At 44.5% G+C, this 22,128-nt stretch overlaps 1 protein-coding gene across 5 annotated transcripts in view; it reads right to left on the bottom strand.

Annotated features, from left to right (window-relative positions):
* Positions 1-22,128, bottom strand: part of Tmem164 (transmembrane protein 164) — a 156,240-nt gene that overhangs the window by 111,312 nt on the left and 22,800 nt on the right. Inside the window, exon 1 of one of the 5 annotated variants that reach the window (XM_032890396.1) lies at positions 7,726-7,976. The exons of the other annotated variants lie outside the window; for them this stretch is intronic. The gene's annotated coding sequence lies outside the window, so the exon portion shown is untranslated. Of the gene's footprint in view, positions 1-7,725; positions 7,977-22,128 lie in introns of those variants that run through there. 5 annotated transcript variants of the gene reach the window in all.

Here is a 22,128-nt window from a genome sequence, read left to right as displayed (position 1 = left end):
TTGCCTAGACACCAAGCAATGCCAAGGAAATATGGTAAGGCATGATAGCGAAGCTGCCAGGTCACACGAACCGAACAGGCCACATATGAACAAGTTGGAATTGTTTCTTCCACCAACGAAGTCCTATGATTCTGCTGGGGATGACAGTAGGGGATGTGCCTAAGCTCACAGGGCTGAATACTGGCTCTTTTCTGCATTTCAAACACATTTAGAACTTCTAGTTAGGTGCGGGAGGTCTGTCCTTGGACTTTGCACCACATTAAATAGGCTTTTGCAGGCTTCTCTGGGAACCTGACCCACCAGAAAACAATTGTGTCCATGGGAAAGTGCAATGTGAATTCTAAACAGATTTCCAAAGAAGCCTTTGGGAACAAATCCATTCAATGGTTATTGGAGATGCCTGGAAAGCAATGAAACACAGGACTTCGCTTTGCTCCACAGAGACAGTATTGAGAAAAAAAAGAGACTGAAGCTGGACATGGAGCACTCTTTTATCTCAGCACTGAGGACGCAGAAACAAGCAGATCTCTGGGTTCGAGGCCAGTTGGTATCCAGAATGTTCCAGGACAGCCAGGGCTACAGAGAAACCCTGTTCTAACCCGACTCCAAAATAAAAGAACTAAAAGGAAAAGGTGAGAGAGAGAGAGAGAGAGAGAGAGAGAGAGAGAGAGAGAGAGAGAGAGAGAGAAAGAGAAGGAAGGAAGGAAGGAAGAGAAGAGAAGAGAAGAGAAGAGAAGAGAAGAGAAGAGAAGAGAAGAGAAGAGAAGAGAAGAAGAGGGGAGGAAAAAAACCAGAACACTGTAAACACCATATCCTCAGGTTGATTTGTAGGATTATTAAATTACCATAACCCCGCCCACCAATATGTTAAAGGTGACGGGCCATTTTCACTCTAAATAAAGTTAACATCAAAACAGAGAAGAGGATGCTACAACTTTGAAGGCATCATGGATGATCGCCAAGTTCATTAACTGACATCCTGTGCCCTTGCCCAATCAACTCTCAATTATCTAAGCATTAATTAAGCAGAGATGAGAGAGGCTTTTCTATTGTTTGACATTTTTCTTTCACTAAAGATCCCTTAGCTATCTCCTCTGGCACCTGGAATGTGGTTTTTTTTCTTTTTTGCTCCCCGCTCCCAATACCAGTTAGTAAAAGATACAGAAGTATTATGCTTCTTTCCCCAGAACCGCCCTCCTCCCAGTCTTCAGATAACTGCACAGTGGTTCTTCTCCAAAGGGAGCGTGCACAATCATCACCTGAGAAGAGTGGATTAAAATCCACATTCACAGCCAAACGCAGTGACAGTGCCTTCTACCCTAGGACTCGAGAGGCTGAGGCAAGTGGAGTGTCACAAGCCAGAGGAGGCTGCATTCCACGCCAAGGTGGGCTCAAGAGCAAAATTACTTTTCAAAAAAATGAATAAATACTCTGTTCCCAGACTAGCCCCCCTTCCTTCTCCCTAGGACCTGGCTTCACCAGGTCTGCACTCGTACTCAGAAATCGGCATCTTCAGCAGACGCCCAGAGAGACTCTGAAGCCAAGAGCCAAGGGCTATACACTGACAAGCACCACCACACGTATTGTAGCCATCCGAGCCCAGAATCCTGAACTGACAACAGTTGCTAACAGCCAAGTGTTTATGCTATCTCTCATTAGATACCATAAAGAGAAGTTAAAACAGCGAGCCCCTCAAAAGAAGGGAAAAGAAAGAAAATTAAGTAAAAATGTTAATTTGCACAGCCCACCCCAATTGGTCTCAGCCTCTTCTTACCTCTGGCTAGATGTTTCCATTTCTGTTTCCAGGGCTCAGAGCCGTTCTGACAGGGAAGAGAGGCCAAGGTGGGATGCTCTTCTATAATTCACATTAGTGTTTTTCTCTAATACACGAATAATCAAGACTTGGCTGGGAAGAGGAGTATGTGAACGGCAAATCCTCCTCAGCTGAGAGGTTAAATGAGATAAAGAAGGCCCCCTGTTGGTGGGAGCTGTGAGGTAATAAATGAACAGTCAGGATCCCTGCCTCGTTTCATTCGCGCTGTTTTGCCAGGAACAAGGCCTCACAGCTTCAAGCATCGGTACTAAGCTGGAGAGAAATAATCGAGTGCCTGTGTTTTTCCACTCTTCCCCACAATACCTTCAATGCTGTCAGCTTGTCATGTGAGTCCCAACTGCTACCTGATGGCTGTTGGCTCAATCCAACGGTAGAAAAGAAAGAGGTTTGGATCTCATCTTACTTTTATTGAAAAAAAAAAAATGGCGTCCGGAGCAAGCTGGCTTCAGAGAAGACAGATCTGAAAATGTAGGTATTCCATAGGAATCTGGCCTCAGAACTGAGCAGCTATGGAGAAAGGCTTCCATGTTTCTTGGGGATCCTTTCACCCCTCCCTCTCCCTCTCTTCACTCATCACTTGCCTCCTCACAGCACCAGCATGGGCGGGGATCATCCTGATTGCTTCTCTTCCAGTTTACCTTTTGTCCCTATCACAAACTGCCACCATCAGCCTCTTAGAGTCCCAATTCGAATTTCCTGGGAGAGGAATACAAATTGCATGGGCTCATCTTGTCAAGCCTGTGTTCCTCTCCACATGATGGATGGGCCATCAAAGGAACAGGTGGCCCACTCTTAGTTCAATTGAACTGTGCCAGGAAGGCAGGCTCTCCAGCACAAATGCCTGTTGATCCTCTACCCCAACACAGCTGGCTATACACAGGTTACCTTAGAAAGGAATGTGGCCAGATAGAACAGTGAAACATCTACATGCTGAATGCCTAGCAAATAATTTGGAAGAAAATGGTGTCTACCCTTGAACTTCAACCACCTACAATCTTAGTATGTCCCTCCAACCCACGCCCATGTATGTGAGCTGTTCTGTCTCTATCTCTGTGTGATATCTCTGTCTCTTTCTGTGTTTGTCTCTGTTTCTCTCTCTGTTGCTGTCTCTGTCTGTCTACCTGTCTCTCTGTCTCTGTCTCTCTGTCTCTGTCTGTCTGTCTGTCTGTCTGTCTGTCTGTCTGTCTGTCTCTCTCTCTCTCTCTCTCTCTCTCTCTCTCTCTCTGTGTGTGTGTGTTGTCATCGTCATCCTCAGAATGGAACACAGAGCAACATGCACACATGGCAAACATTCTACCACTGAGCCACACTGCGCAGGTCTAAATCTTATATTCTTCAGAAAAAAATTTTAAAAACGTACCATTTCACCCCAAACCTGAAAACGAAGTTTCTTCATCCCTAATAAAGCAGTCTCATTAAAGTACTAAAAGAATCTATACAGGTTGAATCCAGGGGGATACATTGGCTCTCAGCTCCCCCAAGGGAAGAAAGGAATAGAGCATAAGGCAGACAAATGCTGATAAACTGACACCACTGCCCTTTATTCCATCTCTGTACAAGCAACCAGTCCGTTTGCTTTACACCCTATGATCATCTTATCTTCCTCTAAGTTCCACCAGATGCCATGTGAGGTCAGTGTTCAATGTTAACTGGAATGAGGCAAGCAGCATCCCAACCTGACAGATGGCAATTGAGAGCTTATCATTCTTGGATTATTTCATCCCCAGGAGGGCTGCAAGCCAAAGAGTAAAGCATGCTATGTTGACAGCTACCTAATAATAGCTGTCCATACTTCTACTACCTCTCAGTTAACCCTTCCCCCAGATACCCTTCTTCTCTCGCATCAGTTCCCTGATGTCAGGATAACAAATGCCACTGCTACAAGACTCGATAGGAGCTTTACTAGGGACAACTGCCCATGACAAAGAAACACTGACGACCATTGAGAACAGACAGATAAGAAATGAACAAGAAAATCTATTTATAGTCATTTTAGCTTGAAAACCTAGGTTTAATTCCCAGCATGTAAAAAAGAAAACCTAAACTGGGCATGGTGGTGCATACCTGTAATCTCACCATCTCAGGAGGAAAAGGCAGTAGGAGCAGAAGTTCAAGGCCATCCTTGGATGCACAGGGTGAGTTAAATCCAATATGGCCTGCATAAGAACCTGTCTCAAGGGGTGTGGGGGGGGAGTTTGCTGAAAAAATTTAATGTGCTTTTAATATGCAGCCTTTCCTCTTAATTATCCTTGAGTAGTTTTAAGAGCTTTCCTGTAACTCTTAACTGTATTCACTAATTTTTTAAGATTTTTATTAGCATATATTAATTATACACATATGAGCTTCACTGTGGCATTTTCACGCATGCTTATAACGTATTTTGACTATATGCAAGCCCTATTACCCTCTCTTGGCCCCTCTGACTGGGTTCTTCCTCTTCCCGGCTAGTCCCACTTTTCCTTCTCTTCCTTCCTTCCTTCCTTCCTTCCTTCCTTCCTTCCTTCCTTCCTTCCTTCTTTCCTTCCTTTCTTTCTCTCTTCCTTCCTTCCTTACCTCCTTTCCTTCCTTCCTTCCTTTCTCTCTCTCTCTTTCTTTCTTTCTTTCTTTCTTTCTTTCTTTCCTTGTGACTCTGAATTTAATTAGAGCGGCTTACAGAAACATAGCAACTTACTGGAAGCTATGGCACTGGATAAAAAGCCTCCCCTTCCCCCACCAGTTGTCTCCGCATCCTCAGGGAGAGGTGGGGCGTCCTGAGCCCATCCCAACCATTTGATAAGTTACAGGAGCCAGTAGCAAACAATTACGGTGGCTCTGTTCGCACTCAACAGCAGTTAGCAGCCTTTCTATCCAGTCTGTATGTCACCTACCGTCCCTTCTTCAAACTAGCTCTTCAAAATCTCTTCTTACCTCTTTCTTTTCCTACAATGGAAATTATGCAGTTGTTAAAAGAAATGAAGTATTTAACCCCCCCCCCCCGCATAGAAAACACTCCAACTCTATTATCAAAGGGAAAAGTTTCAGATAACAAAGAGGCCCTGGCACTTTTTTTTAAATGTGTAAAGATAAAGCCCTAACAGAATAAGCCTAGCTATGCCTAATGATCAGCCCTGGCATGTGGGCTACTGAGGATCTTCACCTTTTGTTTTTTGCCATCTCTGACTTGCTGAAATTCTCTTTACCAATGCATGTGCTTCTGCAATCAGGAAAAGGCTATCCTTACCCTTTCAAGTTCTGTAGAAACCAACAAAGAAAGGCCCAGAAGGTTAGAGGAAAGTAACTCAACCCTGTCTCTGGCTGATGTACTTAATACAGTAGCCATTCTTAGTTTCCTCGAGGGGAGACAGTGTTGTAATAGAAAATCATTTTTCCTTTTAACCATAGTGATCCACTTGCAGTACACCACTGCAAGATGGTGGTAGGTTGGGTTTGATTTTAGCAAGCAAAACACTCTACCACTGAGTAGTGCCAACTTATTTATTTACTTATTGAGAAAAGTCTCGGCATGCAAGTTGCCCAGGCTGGCCTCCTGTTTCTACTTCCCCAATACCCACTATCACAACCTAATACTGCTCTTATTCTATGGGGTGTTAGTTAATATTTTGGGAGTCTAAGAGCGCTGGCAAGGAAGCAGGAGGCCCCACATCATCAGTTCTGACGTGTGCCCCTGAGCCTGTGCAGCAATCGGCTTAAATGAGGCTCAGCTTCAGGACTTGAGACCAAGATTCTAGAGAGGAAGATGGGCAAAGGGGAAAGGTGAGTGCCAAGAGGTTCTACACCAAGAATTCATTCAGTTCTCATTTCAGATCCAGTCACCATACATGCTGTGACCATGAAAAGTAACTCAGTATACACTTCCTTAAGATTCACAGAGAGGGGATGGATGGATGGCTCAATGGTTACACACTTCTCATAGGTTACGATCACTTGGTATTTAAGAATATACCCCTGGACAGGGGTCATGGTGATCCCATCTTTCTTTTCTAAAGTCCCAACTAGGGCAACTCTCTCAGCCTCAACACCTCCATGTCATTGCTACACAGCCCTCCTTCTCTGAGACATTCCTATCCTCCCACATCCATATACTGCACTATTACAAGCTCTAGTTAATGAGGACAGAAAATAACCATCCAGAGTCACTGAGTATCTCCAGCCCAAACCTGGATAAGCAGTGGTTATCACCCTTCCCAATGCTGAGACCCTGTAATACAGCTCCTCATGTTGTGATGACCCCCGACCACAGAACTTTGTTGCTATTTCATACCTTTATTTGTGTGGCATGTGTGAGGCTAGCTCCTCTGGACTGCCCTGGAAAAAAATGCTCGTATAAAAACCATACAAGACAGACATCATTATTCCCACCTTATACGAGGGAAACTGAGGTTCAAAGAAGTATAGAAATCTGTCAAACTTCAAAACAAATAAAAGACAGTCACATTTTTAATTCATTATTATGGGATTCTAGATACTGGCAGAATTAAGCAACAGGCAGGCATAGTAGCACATGCCTATAGTCCTGGCATGATGACCTCTGGTTGAAAGCTAACCTGGACTACCTAGTAAAACTCAATCTTTTTAAAAAAAAATCTACATTTTAAACCCTTAAACATGTCCATGAGTATCAGAGAAACTATACAAACATACTCAATTTTGCTAAACATCATAGGTGTACAGTTCCACATTGATTTTGTTTTCTTGTTTTGGTTTATACTGGTTCTCATGTAACCCAGACTGGCTAGAACTCCTTATGCAGTGAGTGCTCTCGGATTACTGATCCTGCTGTCTCTACTTTCTAACTGCCGAGATTACAGACGTGAGCCACTATGCCACTTGTATGTGGTGGGGAGCGGGGGTGGGGGGCAAACCCAGAGCTCCATGCATACTAGGAAAGCACTCTATCATCTCCAGACAACCTCTGCCCTCTGCAAATTTGTGTTTTGTCTCGTTTTTTGTCTTTCCCTTCCTTCCTGCCCCACCCTCCCAGTGGCAACTTAGTCCAGAACTTGGCTGTTTCTTCCGAAGAGGCCTCACTAAGGAAGCTGCTTCAGTCTACAAAAGAAGCAAGTGCTTCTCCCAGATATTGTAGCTGCCTCTCCAATGTAGGAAGGCAAATGGGGCCCAGAAATGGCTGACCTTTCTTTCCCTCAGCCACTGAACAACCACCTTGGGGGAGCACTTAACCATTGGGATGTATGCTAACACATGGCAATTCAATTGCTAGCTGTGTCCCAAAGCCCTTCTGGGTCAAGTGGTTCTGAAGCTTTTCAAGGTCTGCTTAAGTGCCCAAGAAACAGCTTGTTCCTAGACTAGTTAGTCTCCTTGAGCCAAGCTGGGCCTGAAAGTGCTGAGGACAAGGACAGTAGAAATGACATTGGCTGGGTCAGCTTGGCAGGTACATTCTGATATGGGGAGAGTGGGTGAGGACAGAGAGAGTACCCTCAGTAGCCTTTTTCTTTAAAAGAAGGATCCTAGAGATCCTTAGCCCAATAGCAATTAATTATTAAACTCATGCGTTAAAGTCATGACAAGTATGGAAATATAAGCAATGTAATAAAGAAAGGGTGAGGGCAGGAGAAAGTATGTAGAAGGAAGTAGCTATATAAATGCCTGACCCAGTTCAAGGTTAAGAAATGAAATTAGACCTGGTGTGGTAGTACATGCACATAATCCCAGCACTCTGGCTGAAGCAAGATGGACGGTGAAGGTTTAAGGTCAGTCAGTGCTATACAATGAGACCTTGCCCCTCCAATGTGTGTATATATATATATATATATATATATATATATGAAATAGAAATGAGATTTTAAAATATTTTTCAAAGAATAACTGCTAAAGAAGCAGGCAAATGGGAAAAGCGCATTGTGGGTGCCCAGTTTGTTCCCAAAGTCACCCACCTTTCAAAACACCAAAGTTACTAAGGGGCAATTCTTGCTCCAAGCAGAAGACAGGATGCTACCTCCTTCCACAGAGGAAATCATTCTCTGCCACTTGTCAAACTGCCAGACCACAGCAGTCTCGTGTCCACAAGTCACAGGAAAACACAATAACTGGAAGTGAATGGGAAAGTAAATAGTTTGTGTTTTCTAATGGGGCTGGGTTTGACAGCGATAAGGTTGGTCAGGTATGAATCGCTCCTTATCCAATAAAGGACCCTATAACCCACATTCTATCCAAAGTAGCCAGCATGTGCCTGGCCAAGGCAAACTTGCGACACCTTTCTCATCTGTTACTCATCTTTTTATGACTGTTATTTTCTCTCTCCACAATTCTACCTAGATCTGAGCTAAGAATTCTAGACAGTCCCAATTTCCATGCTTCTATTAGTTTCTGGGCTAGGGATATAGCTTAGCTCAGTGCTTACCTTGCACGCACAAGAATTTTGATTAGCTACCAACTATTTCCATAAGCCAGGAACACTGGCTGTGGCCTACATTCCTAGTACTTGGGAGGTACAGGAAGACTGATCAGAAGTCCAACAGCATCCTTGACTACAGAGTGAGTTCAAGGGCAGCACAGGGTGTGTGAAATTCAGCTTCTGTTGGACATAAAAATGTAGGCACAAAAAGTGTGCTACATCATCCTTTTTTGCCCAGTCTCAAAGTATCTTCAACTAAATAAAATTAAAAAGTGAAAACTTTAGTTGCTGTAAACATGTAAAATAGCCACTGTGACTGGTAGCTATTAGAGGCATAAAACAGACAGAAAAACCTGCCACCTCGGACCATGGTGGTACCTGCCTTTGATCCCAGCGGAAGCAGGTAGAGAGCAACCCTGACAAAAAAAAAAAAAAAGGAACCAGAAACTTCCGGTGCAGTTTTGCATATGTGATTGAACAGTAGTCTCAGGGTATACTAAAATTCTTTTTCATTGCTTGTTAAATTTGATAATCCAATTTTTATAGACAAGAGTAGCCAGAATCTAGAAGATAGCCAGATAAGTCCTCGATCTAGTTCCCATCTCCTATCACGGATCCTAATGGGTTCTGTACATGTTGCAAGGAACTGCAACACGGCATATAAAAAAGAAACAAGTAACCAAGAAAGGGATAACATTTGAAAGGTAAATAAATAAGATATCCAGTAAGAAAAAGGAACAAGCAACACGACCTTAGAATACTTTTAACAAAGCACTAAGAGACTAGTCAGTCCATTGCATACTCTGCCCTCTCCTAAGCCCTGGAGAGGTGGCGTCCATACAAAGCAAACCACAGCCCAGTCCCTCCCCTGGGAATGTCAGTACACGGATAAACACAAAAGAGGGCAGAAAGAGAGATGTGCCGAGAGAGCGCACACTGTGCTGCAGAGATCAAAAGCAGAGAGATCATATCAAGTGGAAGGAACTGGGGAGGGCTGCACCCACTTGACTGTAGCTCAGTTCAGAACTGGAATGGGAACTAAAGGACAAATAAAACCGAGCTAGGAGCCAGAAGGATCAAAGTGTAAAAAAACCAAACAAAGAAAAGAAGTAAGTTAGATCTAGTGTGCCTTTTTGGAAAAGTAAGCCACCAAAACTACAAAAAAATCATTACTGGAAATCCTGTTGATAATCAAAGAATTACACACTAATCTAGATACCATTTTTAAGATTTTGCTTTGCTGGACAGTGGTGGCCCATGCCTGTAATCCCAGCACTCAGGAGGCAGAGGCAGGTGGATCTCTGAGTTTAAAGCCAGCCTGATCTCCAGAGTGAGTTCCAGGACAGCCATGGATACCCAGTGAAACCCTGTCTTGAAGAAAATTTTTTAAACAAAAAAGGGCTGTTTCAGTGAGAATAGCTTGACAGGGGTAAGGTAGCAAGGGTCTGTCTGTTCTCATTACTGTGGGTGTGTTAATGGCCATTACTGTGGTCAACACAACATTGAACGCTTCTTAGCACTCACATCCTCTCACTCAGTAATTCTGACCTAAGAAGTCATCCAGAACAAATCTTTATACAGAAAGAACTTTTTCATAATGTTCTTTACAACTACAAAGAGTAAGAGGAAATTATCAGGTACATCATGATCTAGTTATATAATAGGATGGATACTACACAACCAGCATGAATTGATATTCATGTTTTCAATCTATTCAATGTTTATAAGAACCACAAAGTTGGGCCAAAGCTGATTAAGATCAGTACAGTTACAACCGTGTAAAATAATATGACATAGGAGGGGTATAGACTTCAAATCTCAGTGATGAGCTCATGATTGCTTTTGATTTTGTATGCCAGGGACTGGGAAAGTGTGTTCCGCAAATCAAATATGACTCGCTGAGTGATTATATATAATGCATAGTTGAAGCCCAGCCACAGATACAATCATTTACATATTGTCATTACCTGTGACTGCTTCTCTGCTTCGGTGACACTGTTGAGTAGTTGCGACCTGGCCCACAAATCTTTGCAACATTTATTACTGAAGCCCATTACAGAAAAAGGTTGCAATTCTCTCTGTTTTCCGAATTCTCTACAATAACCGTGTTCGTACTTTTCTAAAAGGTCTATTTCCAATTTGTGATAGCCTTTATGAAACAGGGTCACAATTTCAGATAAGCACTTGAGGATAAAAGAAGTTTCCGAAGAAGTTGGGACATGATAGGACTTGATCCCAGCCAATAAACCTCTAAACCTGCCATTTAGGAAGACGGAGTTTAAATGGTCTATCTGGCAACGTCTATGATTCATCAAAAGCTATAATCCAGGGTTGCTCCTTTATTGGAGGTCAGCCTAGGGACTAGCATGTCACTGTTTACATGCTTCCTCCTTTGAATGAACTCAATGACACAGCCTCCTTCCTGGAGCAAGGAGCTCCCTATAGCAATGGAATTTCCCCTCCAAAGAAGGGGAAAGGACAAGTGAATTTGTCCCTCTGGCTGGAGAGGGAGTTTAAAGTTCAGGGTGATGTGATGTTCCAGGCTTCCAGAAGTAAAGTCTATTTCCAAGGTTTTCTTATCTTCTACCATACAATCTAGAAGTGAATGGGAAGACAGGGAGATGACTCTGGGTATCGTAAGAGAAGAGGCAAAAGGGAAGAACAAAAATGAATTTGAAACTACTGTCTCAAGAGCTGACAAGGAGCGCTAAGATCTACCCACACACAGAACCCAGTCTCAATGGCTCTGAGACCTGTCCCCAGCAAAGGAGCCCGGGCTCATCTGTATAGTTTCATTTCTAGGGAATGGCAAGTACTGGCTACATGTGGCAAAGCTTCCATATTCATAGGTGTCCTTCCCCTAGATCGGCCATGCCTTCACCACCTGCCCAAGCCCACTTCCCCAGCCACACTGCCAACAAGCCTCTGACTCAATCAGTCATGAGCACAATAACAGGATAGAAATTATCTGAAAGCAGTTTCCTTTCAAATAAAACACACACACACACACACACACACACACACACACACAGAGAGAGAGAGAGAGAGAGAGAGAGAGAGAGAGAGAGAGAGAGAGAGAGAGAGAGAGAGAAAGAGACAGTGTCAGTCACTGGGAAAATGAGAAACACCACTTTTTTGTATTTCAACAAAGTAATGCTGTGGATTTCACTTGGGGTATCTTAAAAAGCGGAACAATTTGCATGTAACTCTGCTCACTTTTCTCATTTAATTTTATTTATATTGTACTTTATTGAAAGGAGAAAAGATACGGAATACACCAAGATGCTCAATTATTTAACAGATCATACTTAACATTTTATATTTTAACACAGACCCATACCACCAATTGTTCTCATGAGCTTTCTGAACCATTTAGCTGCACGGCTCTCCTTCTAAATCAAATATAAGTAATTTGTTGTCATAGCAATGCTTCTTCCTACTCCAAAATAGTTCAATACAGGCTTTGTTTCAGCAGGCAACTATCTGTCTACCAAAAATTGGCCATTATCTTCCATCTTCTTGACAAATGTCTTATTAAATTTAGCTGCCTGGCTTTTACTCTCATCAGGAGACAGTATTTCTATGGCACTTCCTGGCACCTGCACAGAAAAGGGGCTTAGCGGACCTCTCAGGAAGTGCCTACAAGCATATCACAGCAAAGTCACTGGGTGACAGCCAATCTTGGAAGGCCTGATGGCAGTCATCCTTGGCCTTATTACCCAGCTTTTACAGTGTATAGAGCGCCGTCACTTATGTTACTGTCCTCAAGGCAGGGCAAGGTGCTGCACGTAATGCTTCTGCTACACCGAGCACCACAGTGACTTCTTCATCTGCCCACGTCACTAGAGGAAGTGACACTTGTTCCGTCCCTTCTTTCCTGAGGCTGAATTGTGATTTTTCTCTCCTGTTCATGTGTTATATAATAAGGTAATGAGGACAATTAAATAAATAAGCTGCTGTGAGTACAACGGCAGGGTCGTGGGCCATTTTGTCAGTGCCCTGTGCAATGGTCCCATGATGCTATCAGACAAACGAGAGATCACATACCAGTCAGTGCCAGTGTGAATGGTACTCGTGTATGTGTGGGCCATGTCATAGTTTACCACATAGCCTCACCAAAGTGATCTAATTTGAACTCTACCTCTTGGCCAACCATGTCCCCAACACATACAAAGACAACTGGATCTGAGTGTGTGCCCCTACAACTTCATTCTCTGCCTTAAAGTTGATCCACTGTTTAAAAAAAAAAACATGCATGATTAATTGTTGTTTTCAATTGCGGTTCCTTTAAGCCCTGAACTTTATTTCAGGCAGCCATGGTCTGTACTGTCTGCAATATCCTCCCTCCATCAAATTGGATGGTTTTCATCTCACACTACATTTTGATGAGAAATGCAAAGTGACATTTGCCAAGGCAGAGACAATGGGGAAGACAGACTTCCAGGAGTGTGTCCTTTTTGTATCTTCTTCTACTTTTACTTAGGATCATTTTCTTTCTGTAAACAGAACTAAAGAAAGGTTCACTTCGAAAAAAAAAAAAAAATCAAGAGACCAGAAAGGAACTGTGCCGACAGGGACAAGAAAAGAGACACGGGCTCACCTGCTCCTGCTTCTCGAAAATTGTCTGTGTGGAAGGGAAGGTGGTGAGCAGGAGCTTATTTGGGAAGTGTAATCAGTCCTCGGAGCTGCCCTAACAGAGCCTGAAAATAAGATTTCACAGCACCATGTAGGTTCAAGCGCTGGAACTGAAAACTTCCATTCCCGCCCGGATGTGCCCAAATGCAATTTGCCTCTCAGTAGGACTTCCCACTTCGCATAGTCTGATTCCGTTCAAAACTCTAATGAAAAGAGACAGTGATTTGCGATCATTTCTGTTCCTTGGTCCTTGTCAACACTTGTCTCCTATGGATTGTAGCTAGTGAGCAGAAGAGATAAATTATTTAGAACACTCATGGAACTCTTGTCTCAATTTTTCCACACCTAACACCTGTCAGATAATTATAGCCCCAAACCTAAAAGGAAGAGGGAAAAGTCAAGTTGCCCTCCGCCCAAACAGACAAGCAACAGGAAGAAGCCTAGAAGCCTGTCTCACCCTCCAAACGTCATTAAGGACAACAAAGCTTTGCCCCCCCCCCCCGACTCTATGCTCAACCCCAGAACTATGGAGCTTTCAATGATGTCTGAAGACTGACGAGAGCCTCAGACACTTGGAGGATATGAGGGGGTTAATTTTGTTTGGCGGTGTCAAATTTAGGAATTTACTATAATTCTTTAACTGAAAACGTGCAATTTTGATTTTAAACCTGTTTCTTCCCTGAAGCTCAAAATCCAATTTACCCAGCCCATTTAGAAGGATGGCACTTAGTTATCAGCATGTTGCCCATACTGATCTACAGACCAAGGTCCTGTGAGATTCCTATATGGAATATTTGATAAGCGAATATGGCAAAAGAAATGTGAATGATAACTTATTACACCTAATGATATAGTTCTAAAATACACATAGCTAAAGGTGACTAAAAGAAGAAATAACCAAACGTACCCTTGTGTCAGTAAATGTTAACAGCTTTCCCAGTGCTTGCTAAACTGAGTGATTTCTTTAATAACTCAAAAGAAAAAAAAATGAGAGATTTCTTCTCCAATGCAAATTATTACCAAATTTAGAAAAAGGAGCAAGCACTTACCGCACCCATTATATGATGCTAATAGCATAAACTTGATACCAAAACCTGACAGAGCAAGAGGAAAAAGGAAACCGAGGCGCTGGTGAGGCACACCTTTAATCCCAGCACTCGGGAGGCCTAAGAAAGCTGACCTCTGTGAGTTCTAAGACCAGCCTGGTTTGCAGAGCAATTTCCAGGAACAGCCAGGCCTACACAGAGAAAGGCTGTCTCAAAAAAGAAAACACTCAGGAACACAGCTATCAAACCAGAAAAAACATTAGCAAGCCATATCCAGGAACAATAAAGAAGATAATATATCATAATCAAGGTGATTCCAGGAATGCTAAGTCAGTTTAATATTAGACAATCAATCAATGTAATCCACCACACTGAAAAACCGAAAAACATAAGCAATAAGATCTCAATAAAAAAATAAAGTCTGTTAAAATGCAACATCCACTCATGATTCTTTTTTTAATCTTAGCAACGTCAGAGCAAAAAAGACCCACTTAAATCCAGTGACTATGACTGAACAAAAAGCAGCAGCAACGCCACACAGAATGATACACACTCAGAGCATAGCCTTTGAGGCAAGGAATAAGGCAAGGGTGTAATTGTAAGCTGCTGCACTTCTACTAAACACTGTATCAGGAGAGTAAGACAACATGGCGAGGTATTTAGGGGTCTGGAGCGATGACTGGGTAGTAAGGAGCACTTTCAGCTCTAACAGAGGATAAAGGTTCAATTCCCAGCACTCACATGGTGGCTCACAAGCACCCATAACCCCAGTTCCAGGAATCCAACAGGTATGCACAAGTTACACATACATGAAAGCAAGCAGGGCATTCATATACATAAATAAATCTAAACGAAACCCAGGAAATATGAAAATGCAGACTAGCTGCAAATGAAGCCACAGGTGTCTCGTTTGTCAATTATGTATGATTACCGACACAGATAACTCAAAAGAATCCCCAAGTAAATTAATTACCATTAACTTAAAAGTACTTAGCTAGGTTTATAGCTAGAATCATGAACAAATATCAATCATATTTCCAGGCACCAACAACTGGCAAAATTATACTCTAGTTAAAAGCAAACAGAAATGAGTATCTGGTTAGGACCCCTAGGCTATGGGTACAGAATGCCTGTTTCCTAATTCAAGTTCTAACCCATTACTTAGTTGACTGGATGAGCTAATTCTTGGTAAGAACTAGTATGGATATTAAATGAGTTAAGACACATAAAGTACTTAGCACAAAAAGTGAGGGACAACGAAATAGAGCTGGTATGATGACTTTGAAGAAGCAGCTAATAGGCCAAGACCCAGAGCTCCACGGCTCTATTGGACTCCAAAACATCTCCAGGGAAGAGAGTCGGGGCCACCTGTCACAGGAACCAGTAAAACTTGCTTATGTTTTCCCAAAGGGTGGGCACTGAGCTCCCACACCCAGCATACAGTTCATTACCCACATACTCTGCTGTCTACGGAGTAATTAGCAGAACACACCTTCTCTCTGGAGATTTCTGCCCTAATTTTACTAGCTCTTTAACTGGGAGCAAATGTCAACAACTTCAAGCTTCCTGTGAAGATGAAATCCAGACTTCCTGGTAGATACCCTTCAAGCTTCCCTTCGTGATCCAAAGAAAAAGCATATCTCACCCATTGAGACAAAAGCACAGCTAGGTCCCAGGGTTAATAGAAGAAAGGTGATGTTACTGACTATTAGCAGTGGCTATGATATATTCTTGATACTCCCTACATATCACATAGCATCCTCCGGGCTTTAGAAAACCACTAACTCTTTGTTAGGAAAGATAGAATCAAGCTATGAAGATTGTGTGTTGCTCTTACAGAAGAACCAAATTTGATTCCTTGCACCCATGTCAGAACCACCTGTTCCTCTAGTCCCAGGGTATCCAATTGCCCTCTTCTGGACTCCACAGGCTCAGTACTCCACTGCACATAGCCACTCACAGGCAAACACACACAGGACCAAAAAATCTTTAAAACAGTAAAAGAAACATTGACTCAGTTCTCTAGTAATCTGATGGAGTAGACAGACCAGAGCACGTGCCAGAAAGCACTTTATTGGAACCCACCTGTATGGTCTTCCATGTCTGGTCCCCCAGATAGGTCATGCTATTCCTTCTCCTGACAGCACCTAAATCTACCTGCATTATTAAAGAAAAGAAGAAGAAGAAGAAGAAGAAGAAGAAGAAGAAGAAGAAGAAGAAGAAGAAGAAGAGGAGGAGGAGGAGGAGGAGGAGGAGGAGGAGGAGGAGGAGGAGGAGGAGGAGGAGGAGGAGGAGGAGGAGGAGGAGGAGGAGGAGGAGGAGGAGGAGGGAGGAGGCGGCAGCCGCTGCCTCCTGAAGGGCTGGAGAGATGGCTCAGTGGTTAAGAGCACTGACTGCTCTTCCAGAGGTCCTGAGTTCAAATCCCAGCAACCACATAGTGGCTCACAACCATCTGTAATAGGATCTGATGCCTTCTTCTGGTGTGTCTGAAGACAGCTACAGTGTACTCATATACATAAAATAATTTTTTTAAAAGGAGCCTGGAGATGAACATGAGATAGCAAGAGAGGAAAAATGAGCCCACCCTCCCTGACAGACTGACACATCTGAAACCAGTCCTTTACTATAAGTTTAAATTTTGTAAAAGGCATAAAGACACCCCCCCCGATAATATCAACATTCTTTTCTTTAAATTAAAGCCACAGGACTAGGAATGAATGTGGAGTTCTAACCTAGCATGCAGGAAGCACTGAATTCTACCCCTACTGCCATGTAAACCTGGAACACGGCTGCAATCCCAGCACTTGGGAGGTGGAGCCAAGGAGGAGCAGGAGGTCACAGCCATCCTTGGCTATATAACAAGTTCCAGGTCATCCTGTGCTGGGTGAGACCCTGACCCAAAGGAGGGGGGGAAATCAAAATTAAATGTAGTGTTGGCTTTTATAGATTATTAGTCATATTAAAAAGAAAACAAATGAAAAGAAAAGTATACTACAACTAGTTAGGTAGGTACTCAACTCTTAAAAGATTGCAAGGAGATAAACATGCACATGGCCCATTATTTAGACTTGTTTCTCTTCTAGAAGCAATGCTTCCTTGCAAAATAGAACACACGTTCTCATAATTCCAACATACAGCAATACAATAGGAGTATCTCATATACATTTAAGTCACCTGTAAAGTTACAGCCTTTATTTGATGTTTATAAATATCTGTAGAGACCACAGCCCTGAAATTAAGTAGCAACAGCCGCTTTATGAAAATACTTTCTGGCGTGGGGCTAAAGGCAAAGAAAACTCCATTTCATTAGGAAAAAATCCCACAAGAAAACCAAAGCAATGGCTCAGCATGCTGCAAGCCACGTGATGCTGACTGACCAATCTAGAATGGACCATTAAATTCCCCCCCACTTTTATGTGTCTGACATAGTTGCTGCCCCATTCTGTTCTGTTTTTCCATTCTACTAGACAGCAAGAAATGAACTAATGCCATCACATGTCGACTGAAAAGCTGTATCTGTACTGTCTGCTCCAACTCTCCCATAGATGCAGAAACTAGGTCTCTGGGAAGGGAAGTGACTTACTCGACACTGCAGGTGATGAAAGGTCTCCTGAAACAGCTGGTCCCCAGCACAGAACAGATCTCTTCTGACCAGTTCTCTAAAAAGCTGACAGAAAATTGTCAACGGGCTTGTCATAGATACAAAACAATGGGATTGTTGAGTGTCCTTTAGTGGTAGTTTCCATTAATTTAGCAACATGCTGACCAACCCTAATCCAAAAGGTAAAAAATGTCAAATGATGTATCTGTGTATTCTTCAGGATGCCTGGCACAATTGTGGATGGGGGGTCAGGGGTCAGAAGAAACACACCAGGCCTAGGAAAGGGCCTTAGAAGAAATAGAAAAGCATTCTAGGAAACTAGAGTCCAAGGTACCATGCTTGGTCTTTGATAAGGCAGGGCTAGCCTCTTCTGAACAAGGTCTTAAGAGAGGAGATGGTGGCCTAGTGAGGGGGTATCATTTTCTTTAGTGATGTACCCACCAAGACTTGCCCATGCTCCAGTAAATAACCTCTCACCCACACTCGTGCAAGGAGGTCTCATTAAACTCAGAAAGACATCAAAGTCCCTCATTAGGTGAGGGACTCGTTGGGAACATGGGTTTTATCAGGAGAGGGAGGAGAATGATGGGTAAAAAGAACTTTCATTCTATGCATATATAAAACTGTTACACACACACACACACACACACACACATGCACACACGCACACACATGCACACACGCACACAATGGGGTTTTTCAGTCCCCCGTCTCCCTCTCCTAAACCACAAGGAAGCCTGGAGGCATAAAGCACAAAATGGAATTGTCATTAAACTTTTAATATGGGACATGAGGTTCACTCATCCTTCAAATGAGACAGTGTCATATAACCTCAAAGGGTGACGGCATGACAGACCACTCATGACTCTGCTACTCCCAAGTGGTGTGGCCTTGGGCGAGTAGCTTCCTCTGTGAGCTTCATTCCCATCTGTAAAACATAGGTCATGAACCACAAGGAACTCAACTCCCTCCCACCTCTTCCATTTACTGGACAGGAATTCAGTATGAGGCAGCCACCTAAAAATGCAGTCATCGGACTACAAATGAACCTTGACAAAAATTCCCTGGAGGCAGGAGCATGCACCCTGGTTCCCCTACCTCCCATGCTAGGCCCAGAGTAATTACTTAATAACTGTTAAATGATGTAGATTCACCACACAGTACTCAGCAGATAAGAAGCTTTTTGCATGCCAAACAGGTCTCCTCAAACCTCTCTCCCACCAGAGTTTTTAAATATGGCAGATTTTACCACCCCTGGGCTTTTAATACAAAGAAGCACTGCACAAGAAAACAAAGTTCCTTGTCATATGATGTGACAGTGATTGAATAGCTAGGTAGCACACATTCTGCTCTTTTACAGGGTACAAAGCAGATCTGGGCCTGAGTTCTGGTACCCCACCCATCCTACAAGGTGTATGATTCAGGGTGACTCAGTTAAGGTAGCTCAGTGTGAGGCCCCCAAAAGGCAGTGCCTATTATGGAAGAACTCCGGAATTTGACATCATAGGCCTGACCTCACTCTAGACAGATGCAGCGCTCACTGGCATACAATGAGACAAACAGTTTATACAAACAGTGGAGCCCAAAGGCTTTGCGAACGCAGAGGAGGAAACACCTGTGTTGAGATATTAGTCAACACACAGGCACACATGTCTCAGTTTAGGCTCTGAGTGTTTAACCCAGCTCTACACTAGTGAAGGATTCCTAATCCTGTCTGCTGACTGGAGTCATGTGAGGAGCTGTAGAAGATGCCTTTATCCAGGCCTCGTCCCAAACACATTTAAGAACAGGGTAGAAAGCCAGACATGGTGGCACACACTAAATCCAAGCACTTGAGGGGCACAAAGAGGCAGATCTCTCTGAGTTCGAAGCCAGACTGGTCTGCAGGGCAAGTTTCAGGACAGCCAGGGCTACATAGAGACCATGTCTCAGGAAAGAAATAAAGGTAGAGAGGGAGGGAAGGTGAAAGGGGAAGGGAAGGAAAAAAGGAAGGAAAGAAAGAGTGAGCCAGAGGGAGGAGAAAAGAGATGAGAGAAGAAGAGAAGAGGGGAGGGAGGGAGGGCAGGGGGAGGGGAGAGAGAGGGAGAGAGGAGGGGGAGGGGGGGGGGACGGGAGGAGAGGAGAGGGGAGAGGAGAGGGGAGAGGAGAGGAGGGAGGGACGGGAGGAGAGGGAGAGGGAGAGGAGAGGAGAAGAGGGAGAAGAGAGAGGGAGAGGGAGGGAGGAGAGAGAGGGGAGGGGAGGGGAGGAGAGGGGAGGGGAGGGGAGGAGAGGGGAGGGCAGCGGAGGGGAGAGGAGAGGAGGGGAGGGGAGGAGTGGAGAGGGGAGGAGAGGGGAGGAGAGGAGAGGGGAGAGGGAGGGAGAGGAGAGGGAGGAGAGGAGAGGGAGAGGAGAGGAGAGGGGAGGGGACGGGAGGAGAGGAGAGGGGAGGGGAGGGAGAGGAGAGGAGAAAGGGAGGAGAGGAAATAGGGAGAGGAGAGGAGAGGAGAGGAGAGGAGAGGGAATGGAGGGAGGACAGGAGAGGAGAGAAGGAGGGGAGGAGGGGAGGGGTGAGGAGAGGAGAGGGGGGAGAGAGGGGAGGGGAGGGGTGAGGAGAGGAGAGGGGGGAGAGAGGAGGGAAGAGGGGGGAGAGAGGAGAGGGGAGGGGGAGGGGGGGGGGGTGGAGAGGAGTGGAGTGGAGGGGAGTGGAGAGGAGTGGAGTGGAGAGGAGTGGAGAGGAGTGGAGAGGAGTGGAGAGGAGTGGAGTGGAGTGGAGAGGAGTGGAGAGGAGAGGAGGGGAGAGGAGAGGGGGAGGGGAGAAGAGAGAAGGGGGAGGGGAGAGGAAGGAAAAGGGAGAGGAGAGGAGAGGGAATATGGACAGGAGAGGAGAGCAGGGGGAATAGAGAGGAGAGGAGAGAAAAGAGAGAGGAGAGGAGAGGACAGAAGAGGGGGAGGGGAGGAGAGAGAGAGGACAGGGAGGAGAGGGGGGGAAGGGGGGGAGGAGAGGAGAGGGGAGGGGAGAGAGGGAGGGGAGGGGAGGGAGGGGAGGGGAGGGGAGGAGAGGGAGGGAGGGGAGGGGAGGAGAGGAGAGAGAGGGGAGGGGGGGGGGAGGGAGAGGGAGGGGAGGGGAGGAGAGGAGAGGAGGGGAGAGGAGAGGGGAGCAGGGGAGAGGAGAGGAGGAGAGGAGAGGAGAGGAGGAGAGGTGAGGAGAGGAGAGGTGAGGAGAGGGAGAGGGGAGGGAGGGACGGGGAGGGGGGGGAGGAGAGGAGAGGGAGGGGAGAGAGGAGAGGAGAGGAGAGGTGAGGAGAGGAGAGGGGGGGAAAGAGAATGGAGTAAAGGAGTAGACACAGATTTGCTTTCTTATTCATTTCAGCATCTCTTGACTGAGAGGTGCAATCAAAGTTGACAATCCTGTCTTCTACCTTCTCAAATTGCTGTCAGGTCCAGCAGGCCCTGAGGACTGCAATGAGGCACCAGCTTTCCAGTTCAGTCCCTTAGCACACAGTAGGACTATAAAACTATTGCCTGAAAACCTCAACAAAGGGGTTTTCGGTTGCTTTTCCTGACAGTGCTTGAGATGCAACTTGTCCTTTGCAGGTAAGTATTCCACCACTGAGCTACACTCCCAGTCCTGGAGCAGGGAACTCAGGTTAGTCAGGAAAGGCTTTTATAGCTCCTACAGCCTATCGCACACTGTTACCTACATGACACTTAACTGTCCTGGAAGCTCATTTTCTGAAAGCTTCTAGACTCCTAAAATTGATATTTCATGCAGCCCTTCTCAACTTCTCTACCCAGTTTCAAAGGAGTCTGTCCGTCTGTCTCTGTCTCTCTGTTTCTCTGTATTTGTATGTGTGTCTTGTCTGTCTCTCTGTCTCTGTCTCTCTGTTTTTGTGTGTATTTTCTGCCCGCCCCCTCTGCTCTTCTCCTCTTGGCTGACCTTCCAGACAATGAGTATCTTCTCCACACCACCCCTTGCACCACACAGGCAGCAAGGCACTCGGAGCAAAGCCTCCCACACACGTTTTCTCAGTTGCCAACTCTTTTCTCAGAAGTTGGCCTCTTTCACCCATTGAATCTTTCATGAAAACCGTTCCCTACCAATCAACCTCCCTTGTTTAATCCTAATTATTTATCTATTTAGACCTTAGTGATAGGACCTAATATAGTTTCGTGCATGCTAAACATGTGTTCACCACTGAGCTCCACCCCGGACTCCTTTACATATTTCGCAGGTACCACCGTTGCTCTAGTTATCTTGTTTTGCTAAAGATGGAGTCCAGGACCTAACACATGCTAGGCAAGTGTTCTACCACTGAGCTACACTCATGAGCCTTAATATTCTTCCCAATTTCCACTAAAAACCTGTGCTTACAGAAAATTCACACAATACAGGAGGACAGTAAATAAGACGTAGGACTGCCTCCCTCCCTCCAACCACTCAGGAATAAGCATTCTTTTAGCATATGTTCTTCCAGATATTTTACAGTATGTTCATAAAAATGAAAAAAAAAGAGGAAGAGAAAAAGAAAAAAGAGAGAGAAAATGCACTTATAAAGGGCTTTTTAATCATACATATTGTTCTGCAATTGTCTTTTTGTTTTAGTAGTGTACAGTAAACAGCTTTCAAACTGGTTTCAAAAGACTTTTCAAGCCAAACAATATTCACTGACCTGATTTATT

This window comes from Rattus rattus, chromosome X (genome assembly GCF_011064425.1).
Source record: "Rattus rattus isolate New Zealand chromosome X, Rrattus_CSIRO_v1, whole genome shotgun sequence".
Taxonomy (NCBI): domain Eukaryota; kingdom Metazoa; phylum Chordata; class Mammalia; order Rodentia; family Muridae; genus Rattus; species Rattus rattus.
Note: the sequence above shows the minus strand (reverse complement) of the source record. Positions and strands in the feature narration are given on the sequence as shown.